Raw genomic sequence first — 15,800 nt, forward strand, 5'->3', positions numbered from 1 at the left:
TCTGTCTGCATAAGCTCTAAGTGATGCGCTTTGACTGCATTTTAGAGCATGAGAAACACACAGTTAAGAGCAGTTAAATAACAATAGTCACTCAAGCAGGGAAGAAATGTACCGTTTGTAGCAGATGGGTGCAGACTAATGGATCTTTTATATATTTATGAGTGGAGAATGGAAAGTAGCCAGATATATCATTAAATTGGAGGTGTACATTTTTATGCATGCCTCCAAACGCTTTATTTTGTTAATTTCATGAAGTAGACTGAAACGAGAAGAAGCTATTACATCCTGTCAGACTGAATCACATGCTACATCTGTGCCTTTTTGAGCTGCAAACACAGACACACACACACACACACACACACACACACACACATATATACAGTCATATGTAAAGTGGGTCTGGGGATGCAGAAGCATGCTCAGGGTTTGATTGTGAAACTGAGGGGTCAAAGGGTAACTAATTGCGCGACTCATGGAGGTCAGCGTTGGTGTGGCCTTCTGCCAGAGCACTGGAACACCACCTGAAGGTCTGTCAAGAAAGACAAATGAACTACGACCTTCCTGCTGATGACATCGACCCCAGTCAACAAGCGCACGCCGTATCTTAATCTGGGTCACGGAGAAAGGAGCAGACCACTGCTGCTGCCCTAGACGCTACGTGCTGAAGGAGCTATAGCCGGTGTTTACCTGTCCGGTCTCATGTTTACTAACTCATCAAATACACAACCATAGAAAAAATCTCATTCTCCATTAAGGTCAAACTTGGCAACTGAAGCAGTGGGTAGTGTTCTATCGCTTCTTACATAAATAAAAGTTGTGGTCACTCAGGCCTCAAAACAAATTGCTAGGAAAACAAAAAGCCTGCTTGGTGCAACCTGGTTAATCCAACAATAGCATTCTTGTGGGAGCAGCAAGTTCTTTTTTAGAGACCCCGTGAAGAGCTAAAGTTAGCTCTGCCTTCAAACTCTTGGAATTCCACACAAGAGCAACTCTCAGTTTCACACAGACTCCCTAAGCAGAGCAGAGCAGGAGATGGTTATCATTTTTCAACAGTCAATAATTAGCCATCTCCCTAATCAGCTGTTTGTGCTGCATGCCTGTCTGTGCCTTCTCATTTAGCCATATCACAGCAGACGCCGGGACTTTTACCTGCCATGCCATCAGCAGTAAGCCACGGCCTGAACCACACTGATAGCTGGCTCTGCTGTCTGGAATGTACTCGCAGTTATGCCCCATAAAGGAGCATTTACCAGGTCTACTGTGTGTGTGTGTGTGTGTGTGTGTGTGTGTGTGTGTATTTTGGTTGAGAGGAATACTTCAGTGAGTTGGTCGGTCTTTTCTCTGTGTGTGTGTGTGTGTGTGTGTGTGTGTGTGTGTGTGTGTGTGTGTGTGTGTGTGTATATATATATATATATATATATATATATATATATATATGTGTGTGTGTCTGTGTGTGATCCTGTCATAAAAGAATTAACAAATATGTGTGATGGATGGATAAAATCACATGACAACTGCAGCCTGACGGAAAAGGTATTGTGATGGAGGTCCAGGGATCATCCAAAGAAAAGGAGTGTCTCGCTTTCATGATTAACAAAATGTCAAAAAGGATTTCCCTTCCTAAACAGAGACCACAATCATGCGAGGCTGCCAGCCAAAGGGACACGGCCAGATGGGACGTCTCCCTCTCTTTCTCCGCCTGCCGCTCCTTCACTGTTTTTGAGACAAAAATGGCCGAGACCTGTGTCAACAGCTGGGAAAAGCATCCCTCGCTGTGCTTTATGAAAGTGATAAAAATAACACCATGAAGTATGTGGGTTACTCCCTGAACAGGTCTGTTTTTCCAGGCCAGGAGGGTCACTGTCAGGCAGAGCTGGACCTCCAGCCAACACACATCAAGGCAGCACTTTCCTAGCCACCATTTTCGCCCCTGTCTTTTCCTGTTTTGACAGGAAACAGGAGATGATAACATAGAGTCGCACAAACAAGCAGAGATTGCCTCCGACCTGCTGCCTGGCTGTCCTCGTGTGGCAGTGGACGGCTGTTTTCTTTAGAGGGCCTCGTGTCCAAACATACAAAAAATAACACGCTCACAGTCTTATGCAAACATGGACACCAAGCCACACATAGGCATGCACACAGACACACCTGACACACACACACATCACCTACAAACCTGTCTTAATGCCAAGCTTGAATAACCTTTCCAGAACCTGGCACATCCGAGCACTTCCTCACAGGCTTCCAGCAGCGTGCCAGCACAGCCTCACACAAAGGAACGCAATAAAACAGACCACCAAAGTCACGGACACAAGACTGAAAGAGGGGAGATGAAAGCTGCGGTGGTCTCCACGGGGAACCCAACATACACTGCGGAGGCCAGCGAAGGAGCAATGTCAATATCTAGAAGAGAGAGGAAGGGTGGGGGGGGGGGTGGGGGGTGGGGGGGGGGGGGGGGTGCGTGCACTGGCCGAGGGAGGTGTGGACGGGTATTGTCTCTTGTCCGAGGCTCTTTTTGGAATGTGAGGCTTTTATGTTGTCAGGAAGCACACCGCGGTGAGACACAACAAGTGGAGTGATGGGGCCATTAGAGGGGCTTTGTTGATGGCGAGAGAAGCTCAAAGGAACGGGACACTTTGATTGCCCTCTCTGATCCCCCACTAGCCTTTGTTTATGAGCTAATTAAGCATTGTTTAGCTGCTGCAGGAGCCTCGAGCCCTCCATCCCCATAGTGCCACCATGACTTTGAATGGCTACTGTAGGCCTTTTACAGCACCCTTTATAACTTAACAACTCGAGCAGGAATCACTTTTTGAACGGCTTTCTAGTATGGGAACCAACCTCTGATGAAAACTGACTACAGATGTGAATGTAAGTGCATGTTAAAAGGGCATAAAAGAGATGGTATAGTCTGACAGGTCAAATCCAGTTCAAATGTGGTCTCCAGTGACCGCTTCTGTGGGAGTTCAAGTGTGCCCTGGTTTCACCCATTCATTGAATGCTGCAGCCAAAACAGCCTCTCACTCACAAAGAGATGAAGACATAAATGCCCAGCGTGGGACAAGGGGCGGCAGAGGGGTCAGTGGATACACAGAATAGGGAGGAGGAGGGTAACGTCTCGCTAGATGGATGTGGTAATGACCGTGTGTCAGCGGTGAATACATTTTGGTGAAGAAATGCTCACACAGACAGAGGGGCAGTTTTATAGAAATATATGTTATGTATACATATGTTCACATTTACCTGTGTTTGGGGTCACGAGCAGAGAGGTCAGGAGCAGCACATGAAAAGGAAAAAAAAGGAGAAAAATCACAATTTGTTCATTCACAACTAAGAATCAAATTCATGTTTGCCAGCAGGATTACAATCACAAGAAGAGATTCATTAAAGATGTTGATCATATGAATTATATCTGAACAGCTCATGAAGTCAAGCCAAAGGTCAGCATAGCCTTGTCTGACGCCTCCTCCTGGAAACCAACACAACGCTTAAACGTCAAACTAAAGCTGACACAACCTGTAAAATGCTGTGTAAATAAAATACACGTTTAAGTCTGACCACATTTTACGGCCTGCTAGCTGTCTGGACTTGCAGCGGACATAAGAGAATGACTATGGTTTTGTAAGTTTTTGCTCTTATGAGCTGCTGAGTTGCTGCTCTTGGAGGACAGAGGGAGGAGGTGAGTTGGACACAACAAAGGGTCAGAGAACTGAACAGTGGAACAGTAGCATACGCTCCTCTGAACATTAAAGCTATGCAGGAATCCACCAAGGCCAAAGACACAGGTGTGCACCCCGAGAGCTTCCCTCCTTTTCACAGAGGGAGGGAAGCGTTTCCGTGTTGCACAGACACGTTCAAAGGCATTCCAGCAATGTTTTTGTTGATGCATAAATTTAGAGCAGTAAACAACAGCTTCTATCTATCTTGTCGATTTAAATCCTTCTGAGAGACGCAGTTGAGCACCTCAAACACAACACATTAATGATGACAAAATACCAACTGAAAGCAGCTCCAAACATAAGTGAAATGCCAAGACAATCAAACCACATTCAGTTGGGCTAAAGAAAGAGACAATTTTATGAATAAACATGTACACAATATATACAATACTTGTCCACACACCCTCTTGCAGACTTTTACATTACATGTCATTTAGCTGACGCTTTTATCCAAAGTGACTTACAATTGCTATATATGTCAGAGGACACACGCCACTGGAGCAACTAGGGCTTAAGTGTCTTGCTCAGGAACATATTGGTTGATGTATCGCAGTGGGAATTGAACCCGGATCTCCCACACCAACGGCATGTGTCATATCTACTGCGCCCTCACCACCCGGACTTGTTCTCAAACCCAGCATGGGAATGGGCAGCACTTAGCTGGGGGTCTGCACAGTGAAGCCCAACAGTGAGTTCCCAGAACAGCGAGGATGGCTGGGTTTTTTATGGGCGATGCTGAACTGATACTGAGCAGCAAACGCAGGATGGAGAGGCAGTTTGGGACTCGTAAACAGAGAGGTTTAAGTTTAAGTACCCGACACACACGAAGGAGATAAAACAGCCCAGAGCTCTTCAGCAGAGAGAGTGACATCATAAAATAGAGCAGCAGTAACAAGAGGGGAAGCATAAAGGACGGATCTATTAATGGGAGTCAGATCATGGGAGAGAGGCAGGGGAAGGTTTACGCCACAAGCATCTGGGAGTACTGACAAGTTCAAGATGGCATCGTTTCTTAAGACAGCATATCTCTGCTGATCTGAAAATAAATCTCATTATCCTCATTTAGATCTTTTTCCCGTGACCTCCAAAGTAAATGTGTATACTTTAAGAGTTCACAAGTGGGCAAAAATGCCAGCCAAGTTCATCATTCAGCACACAAAAAAACTGCGTTAACTTGCCAATTATGAGGTCATTGCTCTTCCTTACCTTGATGCTGTTTCTCAAAGTTAAAGGCACAGTTTAACACTTCTATCAACTTTGAGATTTTACAAGTGTTGTACAAGTGCCCCCTCTCTCTCTTCCTTATCACTCTGGTGCGGTTTATCTGGGCGAATCATTGGATGAGACAGACATATTAAAGGAAGGCTGTCAAGTATCAGTACTTGAGGCTATACTAACTATGTGTGTGTATCACATGAAAGTAGCAAAGAAGGGGTGAAAATCTCTTCTCTTTTATGAAAAAGTTATGTCAAGCAAAAACCACAATGTATCTCAGCCCTCACTGCTTTGGAAGCTTCTTAAACGTTTTACCCGAAAGTGCAGACCTCACCTGCCAATCACAGACAAACAACACTGCTACTGTATCATGATTGACTTCTTTCTGGTAAAAAAAAATATTATGAAAATCCATACAGCTGAGGTTGACCTTTTTTCGTGTTCGGCCTATTGAGAAACTCAGCGATACCATTTTTCATGGGATTAAAGGCAACCCTGCTGCCATTTTGTAGAATGCATTGCTATGCTATTTCCTTTAAAATGTCAGCAGGCAAATTGCTAAGTCAAGTGATTCAATAACGGGAAAAAAAATAAAAGCACACTTTACACTTCTTTTCTTCTGCTGCTTCTGTCTAGATAGATAGAAGGGATAAAAGTTTTGGTGCAAATCGGAGGTTTGGGATATTCATTAGATATAACAATAGACCAATAATTATGCTAATACGAATGAATGAATTAATATTTTTTTGTATTATTGTGTCATGCATACAATAAAATATGACCAGCCCACACAAGCTTACAAGACACCATTACCTAGGATAAGGGACCAGGTGCCAAAGTAACCACATACCCTAAACAAATAACCCTTCTAGTATTGTTTGCCAAGCTTTAGAAACAAAACTTGCCAACTTATAAATATTAAATTTAAACAACCACTCCAATTGATCATCATCCGTGCACCAGAACATTTCAGGATTTTGGACAGACATTTCATGTAAGATCGGTGTTCTTAACTCATCATAATACGGACAATACAAAAGAAAATGTGATTCGTTCTCAACTTCTCCTATTTTACATAGTTTGCACAACCTTTTATCTTCTTCGGTGTAAGTAACTTACTTCTGATTGTGTACATGCTGCAAGTTAAAAATATATATATTGCAATTCAACTTCTTCAAAAACATCATATATGTCATTAGTCCAAGGGGAATTGTGTGCTTTGGCCCAGAGAAACACCTTTTTATTAATCCTATTATCAGACATGTTAAGCAAACGATTCCACAGCCTTATCATTTCACATTTTCTCATTATTTAACCAGGAATCCAACCCATATCACCTTGAACAGCCGAAATAGGAGCAAACTTATGAACTCCTAAAAAAATAACTAATACTTAAGTGAACTGTAGTTTAACATATAAGTGGCATGTTTGGTATGAGCACCAAACCAGGAGCAAGTCAAAAAATATCAGAGATAAAGAGAGCTTGTATTCTCATCATATTCCCTTTAAAGCTAAGCCCGCCGAGTACCAAAGTAATAGTACTGGCCAGTCACCTTCTCCATCACCTTCTCCATTAACCAGACCACTACCAGGCCTACGTGTTGGAATGAGGATAAAACACTGACTAAAATAATGCAATCATAAATTGGTCGCAGTTAAGTTCAGAAAGATGGATGACTTCTGCGGCAAAATGCAAAGGATGGAGGGACCCTGAATGTGCTTCGTCTCTTTCTTTTTCCTCTGGTACTTACACCCACATTCACACATCATCAATACACACACTCATCCTGGCTCACAGAGCTGGACACTCAAGCATGAAATGAACATGAGCAGCATGAACTTTGACTGGCATTTTCACGCAGCGCCAGGATATATAGGCCACTATAGGTATCAGAATGAGCTCCTGACAATAAAGAATGCGCCCAACGCAAAGCTGGGGAGCCCAGTAAGACAGGTTAACAAACCTATCTACCAATCACAACACAACCCATCACAATCCATCTACTATTACACAAACACAAATAGAATAACACAGTGATGCATGCATACTGTCACCCAGACACATATATAGAAATATGACATGAAAGCACACTGGTGCACTCACACAGCTGCTGCACAGTTTACTGTTGATCACTGAGAGGCCCCTTTAGGAGTGGACTGGTTAGCTGTTAAGAAATCAAATTGCACACAGAAATCCCGAACAAAAAGAATGTGAAAATTACTTTGCTAACACGTACACAATAGCGTTTGAGAAAGTGTATTTCACTTTAAGGAGCTTGTATGAAGTCTATCGATATCTGTTAACTCAGCTTAATAGGGTTACAAGCTTTGCAACTGCACTTGTATTAAGCCACTAAATGGTATTTTCCTCAGGAGTTGGTAGAGCTCAAAATAGTAAAAAAAAATGGTAAAAGGATATACTAATAATAATAATAATAATATTCGACTTACATTTGGCAGGCAGCCAGAAACACAACTCAAAACTAATGCTAATGTTCCTACATGTCTGCTTGATGTGTGAATAAGCCACTATTTGCTAACATGTTCACCATCAGCTTTCGGTGATCATAATAACTCAAAATTAGCTAAATGTATACACCAAAAGTGCAAAAATACATTTGGCAAGTAATGCATTGGGTAATTTCAGCAATATTACCCATATATTATATTTAAATATACCTTCAAACTACATGAAAAAATACTTTATATAATCAGTCATCTTTTAGTTTACTTGATTTTGTGGAGTAGGAAAACAATTTCAATTCCTGCAAAAACTGCTTAAGTGCCTTGCTCCTGGCACGTTGACAATGGTTGTTTGGAGAAGGGATTGCTCATTAGAAAACATTTATCACAGATTTTATAAATCTGCTTCTCTATCATCTAACACTTAATGTGCCATACTCTTAGGGTAAATAATGCCAAAGAGGCCATCTTCTGAGCTGGCAGGTGAGAAGTAGTAGAAGCTCCATTAACATCTGCCAAAGAGGAAAGCAAACAAGGCAATGTCGAGTCCAACTTTAGGCACCATACTCCACTGATCCACTGTTTGCTGTGAGCAAGGGAGCCACGCCCAAACAGCCCAGAGTTTGCTGTCTGCATATCCATCTTGGCAAGGACACACAGCACTGGCATTCTCTTTCAGCACATTGCTATAAGCCCGGCGATTTGTCTGCTACCACAAGGACTGCTGTCAATCGAACACGTTTTATGGAGCCAGCAGGAGATTACCTCAAACTCAGTGCTCCTCAGTGTCTGTCTACCGTCTTGAAAATGTATCTCAACAACTATGTTTTTCCAATACTATGAATCAGACTCAATAATGGACTGCAGTCTGCCTAGATCATGCGTGTCTCACTTCATCATGTCATATGGAGCCGGGCAGTAGGAGCTACGAGATTGCATAAAACAAACATACATACACAAACACATCACGCACAGGCACCCCACCCTAAATTAACAAGTCAAACTGATTAATTCCCACTGGTTACACTTCTTGTTGAATTTGTGTTCTTTTATTCATTGACATTGTATGCCTTTGTTGCTCAGTTCTCATGCTCTGCAGACCTGTGCTGTAACACATCACCCTGTAAGCCTAGACAGCAGATCCATTGTTTAATTTCAGTCTGGCTCATTGTAACACATGATCCTTCACCAAACAACAGCAAACCCATTCAGACTAGTGCTATTATGCATGGCAATCATTCAAATAAACTAACAATGGGGATATGGCTAAAACATATAGGTGTTGTCACAATCTCAGCATTACCTGGTGCTTTAATTCAAGAATTCTGTAAAAAGATTGCTAATAAAACAAAACAGGCCTCAGTTTTGATTGCCTGACCGAGTCACATCTGAATTAAAATACTCAGTGTGGTATCCTAACTGTAACATTATGTTACAAGAAATGCTTATCTGTAAGCTATGTCGTTTACTTACCTATTAAGAATAATTGTTCATTTCCTTACCCTGTTTGAGAAGGTATCTGCTAATAAGGGATGTTCCAGAAGGAGGCGCTACTACACTGAGTTCTGAATCAGAGTATGTTCCGCAGACCAGATGACAACACTAGCTAAATTAGACCGAAGAAGTTGTTGCTAGCGAGAGACATGTGAGAGTAACTTAAGTAACTTGTAAAGATGTCATGCCCGCCAGTTTGTATTAAACTCATAAACGTATTTAGATATTGTGGACGTTCAGTTCTTCCACAGAAGATAAAACACTAAATAAACACATGTGAACAGGTGCTTTAAATATTATTGCACTAACTCAAAATGACCACACATAACAAATTTGTGCAATGCTAGCTAGCAGGTTGTTAATGAACATGTTAAAGGAATGGACATTTTGGTATACGCTAATTCACTTTCTTGCTGAGAGTTAGCGTTGATGAAAACGATCGATTCGATGCCCCTCTCATAAATGTCTGTTAAATAGAAAACACACAGGAGAGAGTTAGCTTGGCTTAGCATAAAGACTAGAGCAGAGAGAAATAGCTAGCCTGGCTCTATGAAATGTTAAAAAACACTTCAGTTTTTGCACAGATTAAACAAATGAGATACTGTATGTGTTAATTTGTGAGCTTTAATGGCACCTTTCGACAGAGCCAAGGTGCCAGGCTAGCTGTTTCCCTGCTTCCAGTCTTTAGGTTATTATAAAAAGCTAACCTCCACGCTAACTAGCTAGTCTCCTGGTTGTAGCTTTATATTTAACAAACAATCATGAGTGGTACCAATTTTCTCCTCTAACTCTTTTGGCAAGAAAATGTATTTCCCAAAATGCCAAGGAAAATAAGTAAGTAAGTAAATAAGTAAGTAAGTAATTGTATTACTATTTATGAAAAAAGAAAGGATTCTTCCACATTTATAATTTTATTTTTATTTATTTTTGTACCATTGTTAAGAACATATCTTTCTACATGCAACAGGACACTTCAGGCCAACATTCACAGATATTTAAGAAAAGCTAAGATGCTCTGCCAAGCGTGAAGCCTCTGGTAGCTTAATGCTTTCTCATCAGCTAAAGTTATAAAAGTTAAAGGTGCAACTGCTCTCCCAAGTCACATACTTTGATTGAACGTCTTTACTGAATAGCTGTTAAGGATAATAGGTTGACTTTACATATTTGACTAGTGAATGAGAGAGGCACTGCAACCTTTACAGTAAGACGGCAGTAAATCCCCAGGTCTAAGCAGCTCTAAATAGCTCTTCTCACCTTGACAGGTAACAGGAACATCTGGACGACTCTCTGTAGACATTACAGTGGCATGCAGCCGCACTAGAAATGACCAGATGGCCAGAAAAGGACACATTCAGGTAAAATCTGTGCATCTGTGTGTGCATGTCTGAGCTAACGGCACGAATTGGTTTACCTATGTGCATGTGCCTGTGTACAGAGATTATATATGTGTGTGTGTGTGTGTGTGTGTGTGTGTGTGTGTGTGTGTGTGTGTGTGTTAGTGGGCAACTGGGCATCTGCTGAGGACCCACAGTCAGCTCCTGTTTTATCTTGCCCGCTCCTCTGAGGAGCCAGCAGTGGAGTGCAGACGTAAGGAATGGCAGTTATTCCAGGTGGAGCATTCCTCATCCTCCTCTGACAGATTCCCTCACTGTCATCCTGATGAAAGGCGATGAGCATCAGCCTTACTGCAGCTTAGTTTCCTTCCAGACCCATCAACCCTTGCATCTGCGCACCCTTAACCTATTTCCTGCCTCATAGCAATTTACCCTTGCAATTGCGATAAGTAGCAGACTGGACAGCAACAATTGGGGTCAATTCACTTTCAGCTCACCAAATTAAAGATGTAAAATGAAACTGCAGTAGACATAGTGAAGATGTGGCCTTCATTCCAGAGCTGCCGGAAGATTAGAAAAAAAGGTTTCTGGCCAGTAAAAGTCAGTTACTTTGAAAAGCGGGACCAGCTGTGAAAATCTGGAGGCAGGAAAGTAAATGAGAAACTCTTTACGCTCTCTTAACTACTGACGGAGTTGTTCCACTGTCGACATTCAAAGCACTGTGGCTACAATGTGCAGCTTCCAGATGGAGATAAAGGCTGGGAAATAGAGGAGATGAAGGATTTCTCTTCCAGGATAATTAAATTCCTGCAATACTTGAACCAAAAAGTGAACCTTTTTCTAGTCTTTTCTTCTATGCCACTGTGTCCACTGTACTATAATACTATAATGCAGTGAGTACAGCTTGGTTTAGTTTGAAAATACTTAATACTACTGGTAACAGATAGATGAGTTTCATACAGTACAACTACCAAAAGATTGTTGTTATTTTTAAAAATTACTTTGAGAAATACAAAAGCCTTTTTCATTTAACAAAAGAAGGAAAAAGTCTTGAATGTAAACATTTTAATGTTTAACAGTCTGGCAAACGTGATTTAAATTAAGAACTGTTAGCCCAGCCCTAACAGTAGTTAAAAAAGAAGCGAACACAATGCATGCAAATTTGTCACACGGAGAGGTATCTGACAGCTGAAAGACTGAATGAATGAAGCTGTGGAGACTGGAGGCGAAGTGGCAGTGAACAGCTGCATGCTGCTGAGGCACAGATACCGTACAGCACGGTAGCAACATGACTGATGTCTGTGGTCTCTGTACCACTTGACACCAGATTATTGCTCTGCGGTTTTATACAGCCACATGCCATAAAGCAGAAGTCACACTGCATGCAGGGATGAGGCGAGCCCAGAGCCTCCTCTATTCTCCCGTCTCGTCTCTCATCTCCTCCCAGGCTCTCTGGAGTGCATGCACTGCTGAGCACCCACAGAGGAACGCAACACACACATCACAGAGAGCCCCAGGGGCTCAAGTGCTTAGAGGTGAATAGAATAAGATGGCTCTGTATTAACTCTACGTTAGCTCAAGTTTCAGCACCAGAGAGGTTTTTCACACACGTCTTTTTTCTATCCTTCCCTCCATCCGTCTGCCAGTCACTCTGTCCTGTCGTCTGCCCTCCTGCAGCGAAGCTGGCAGCGTACACCTGTTCCAGCCCAGGTCGGCCTCCTGAAACTCTAACCACCATAAAGACTGGGAGAACTGACAGAAAGGTCAGAGGTCAGTCAACAAAGGAGAAGTAACCCCCCCCCCCCCCCCCCCCCCCCCAATTTGCCTGAGAAACAGTAGCCAGGTAGGTAGATGTGCAGCCATTCACCATCACCCACTTCTTCCTGTTTGTCTCTCTCTCCTGAACTACTTCTCTCAAACACTTTTATGCGCAGTAACAATATCAACAAAGCAATGTTCCTGCTTTCTGCCCCACTTCTTCTTCTTTGGCAGTCAGCTATACAAATTTCCTATGTGGGCACGCAGGCACAGAATGTATTAATGTCACATAACACACACAAATGCCTGTGTAGAAATAAGTTTATTTCCCACACAGTTAAACAAACTCTTTTTTGCACGATGTAGATGATCAATTTCCTTTCTTCTGTGCTCCACGAAACAAAACCTGATTTGTAATATTTTACATGGAATCAATAATAACTGCATGTAAAGTGGGTCGAGGGTCAAACGATGAACAAAGCAGTAACAAATCAAACATGAATCCAAATGAGTCATTTGTGAGAATTACTGGTCCCATAATTTATGAATTTGACATGAAAAAACTGGCAGAAGGCCTTATGGAACAAATTAATTCCTGCAGCCACATTCATAGTCACACTCATACACACCATCCATATTAGGCTTGGACACCTTGTGCATACATCAGCATTACATGCACATTATTCTTGATTAGCTGGCAGTTTGCTCATTATCTGTCACCACAATTTAAGTTCATTACACCTTCATCTCCATAGTGACCTGGTCCTAAATGCAGTTTCCCCATATCAGGAGGGCAAAGGTCATCAGAAGAGTAAGGCCTGGCTGCAACTGACCTCAACCTCCAACAGCTCAACTTAATCCAAATGTTCAAGCCCTCACAGCCCTACAGGACCATCTCTGTTAATCAGTCAGTGTACTAGTGGAGCTCACAAGGTCCAAGACTACTTGTATATTCATAGGCCCCAGTATTTATGAGTGGGTGTTAGCACTGCTGACTTCGTCACTGACCTGCAGTCTCTGCAACATACCAAACCCCAACGTGTCTGCTCTAGAACTCTGGCTTATAAAAAGGAAGACTTAATATATTTCCATGTTTCCAACCTTTAATTTTATCAGTAAAAATACAAATATTACAAACCTATTCTCAGCTGAAAAATTAAAAGAATAGCTTGACATTTGGTAACTGTGTGTATTAGCTTTCTTGCAGAGAGTTAGATGAGGAGATTGATAGCACTCTCATGTGTGTAAGCGTCCGACCAAGAAATAGATAACAATAACATGGCAGTGTGTTGTTTTTACTTTTTGTTTTGTTGTACGGATTCAACAAATAAGATATAGTGTGCTAATTACTGAGCTTTAGAGGTGCTAGTGGGCATATTGTGTTACTTTGGACAGAGCTAAGCTACTGTAGCTGTTTCCACTATTTCCTGTTTTCATGCTAATCTAAACTAACTGGCTGCTGGCTCAAGCTACATATTAACCGTACATGCATCAATCTTCACAAGAAAGCAAATTAGCTTAATTCCTAAAATACTTTTGTACAACTTGTAGTGAAAGACTTCCTTGCATATTTCATCAACATAATCCCGTCTTTTTGGCTCCCATTCTCTCTGAATATCTTCTATCTCATGGATCAGCGAATACAATTACTGTTAGCCTTTTCAAAAATTAGATATCAAGTGACAGAGCTTCTGTCTAAACTGTGACTGAGGGGCTTGAGCTGCTGCAGTCTGGCCACGGGCAAGGAATTATAGTTCTTACAGGTCACAATGACTCCAGGTACTGGCTCTATACAAACCTAATCGCCTTTTGTTGTCAATGACACTCAACCATAAATATGAAGTATCCCAGGCCAGAGACTTACAAAAAGCAGAGAATTTAGCATTTATGACCTGAGGTTGGATCTAATCCAGAGCTTCTGATTACAGTAAGAAGCTAATTGGTTTCTTTAAAGTGATAGTCTTTCTTTATATCATACCTTACCTAGCCACTGTGTCCAGCCACAATAAGCACAGTCTACAATTATTAAATTCAGACTGTCTGTTATTCGCTACTGAAGTCATTCCGTACTGTAGGTTTTAATTATGCAAATTAAGTAGGTGAATTCCCTTGATTAGATCCAGTCTGGAGGTTGTCAGTGTCTCTACTCTTTCCGTCTGTCCTTTTCCAAGGTTTTTTTTTTTTTAATCATCTGCTTTCTTAATGACATAAAATGTGCCAAGGCAACTGAAACTTAAGGGTGGTAGCTCAAGGACATAATTTCAGCAAAGTTAATTTGGGGTTGAGCACTTCAACACAATGTCATAAAATATTTATAATAAAAAAAATCATTGCAAATTAAGTGTATAAAAGGGCAATATAGTTGCATGTGAAGTTTAAATAGTTTCAAAAAGTTGTCAAACACAAGACCCTGTGCACTGTTGCTCTTGATATAAAGCATGAACTTAAAGGCAGGAGGTATGAAAAATATTAAATTGCTGCCAGTGGATGTGAACACATAAAGAAATAATTTACCATCTTGAGTTTTCTAATGCTTGCCAAGTGGGTTCTGTGCAAAATGTTTACTGCACCGTTGGCAGGTTCACCCATACACCTTTAGGCTATAGTGTAGAGCGAAAAGGCCTTTACGTCCCTGTATTTACACACTTGCAGGACACAGTGTAAGCAGGTTCTTCTTGACCGTAACAGGAAAACACAAAAGCTGTCTGGGAGGCTTCAGTGTGTGTGTGAACAGTGAAATTTCCCTCTAGTAGTTTCCATGTAGAAAAGCACATTCACTCTTCCTTGAATTTGTATCCACTCGCTGATACTACTGTATTCAAACAATAAGTCTGTAGGCAGGGTAAGGGGGAGAGGGATGTCTGGGGACTAAGCTGACTTCCTCTTCACAAAAACGGAACGGCCGGCGGATGGGGAGGGAGGGGAAGCGCGACCTCGGGTAAACAGTCTACGCTCTCGTTTTTCCCATGACAGCCACAGACACAACACTGGCCGAACCCTAGCAGGTACGGTGATCGCAGACACACCAACAGGCCACCAGAGTCGCCCTGTTGACCTTATTCCCTCCACGGAGGAAGCAATTTGGAAGCGATCATCCATAACCACGTCCATCCGATGAGGCCCAACAGGTGGGTAGCTCAAACTCACAAAGACAATGGATTTATTGTCGTTCCATACTATAACCCTGGTGCAATAAGAGCACCCTGCCATCACTGTTTTCCACCCCAGAATTAAGGTCCAATTTAGCCATCAACAAGTGCAAAATAGAGGGTTAAGTAGCTGCTCCCATCTATTTCTACAACACAGAGCACCTGGTGAAGGCCACAAAGTACTGCTGGAGGGTCCCACACTAAAAGAGGGAGGTCAGTTCCCATGGCAGATAATGGCAGTAAGGGGTAGGCTTAATGTGTTTACAGGGTGAACTTACCTGATACCTGAACACAGATCTGATATACTCAAAACAAAGATTAGACCACACATGCAGATGTCTCAAACAGAGAGCCCAGGTGCTTCAGAAATGCCCCCTTGTCCCTTGTCTACCTGTTCCCGTATGAACATCAGGTGCTGTGGGATTTGGGGTGAACTTTGAAGAGCTGTAATCCTATCCGACTTTGGGACTCTCTCTCTCTAAAACGGGACAACAAAGGAGAAGCGACCCGAGGGTAAACCCAGCCCGCCACAACAACAGCAGTCTCAGGACCTATATTTAACAGCGGTGGGAATTGTGGGAACAGCCATACAGGAACACTTTCAATGCACAGAGAAGGTCGACTGGGATTTAACTTCCTCCTCAGTCTCCAACATGAGCGGCTCGGTC

The 15,800-nt window shown here is 42.2% G+C and overlaps 1 protein-coding gene across 2 annotated transcripts in view; it reads right to left on the reverse strand.

The window, feature by feature from the left end:
* Positions 1 to 15,800, reverse strand: part of kif26ab (kinesin family member 26Ab) — a 71,225-nt gene that overhangs the window by 52,249 nt on the left and 3,176 nt on the right. The window lies entirely within an intron of this gene.

This window comes from Sander lucioperca, chromosome 18 (assembly GCF_008315115.2).
Source record: "Sander lucioperca isolate FBNREF2018 chromosome 18, SLUC_FBN_1.2, whole genome shotgun sequence".
Lineage (NCBI taxonomy): Eukaryota > Metazoa > Chordata > Actinopteri > Perciformes > Percidae > Sander > Sander lucioperca.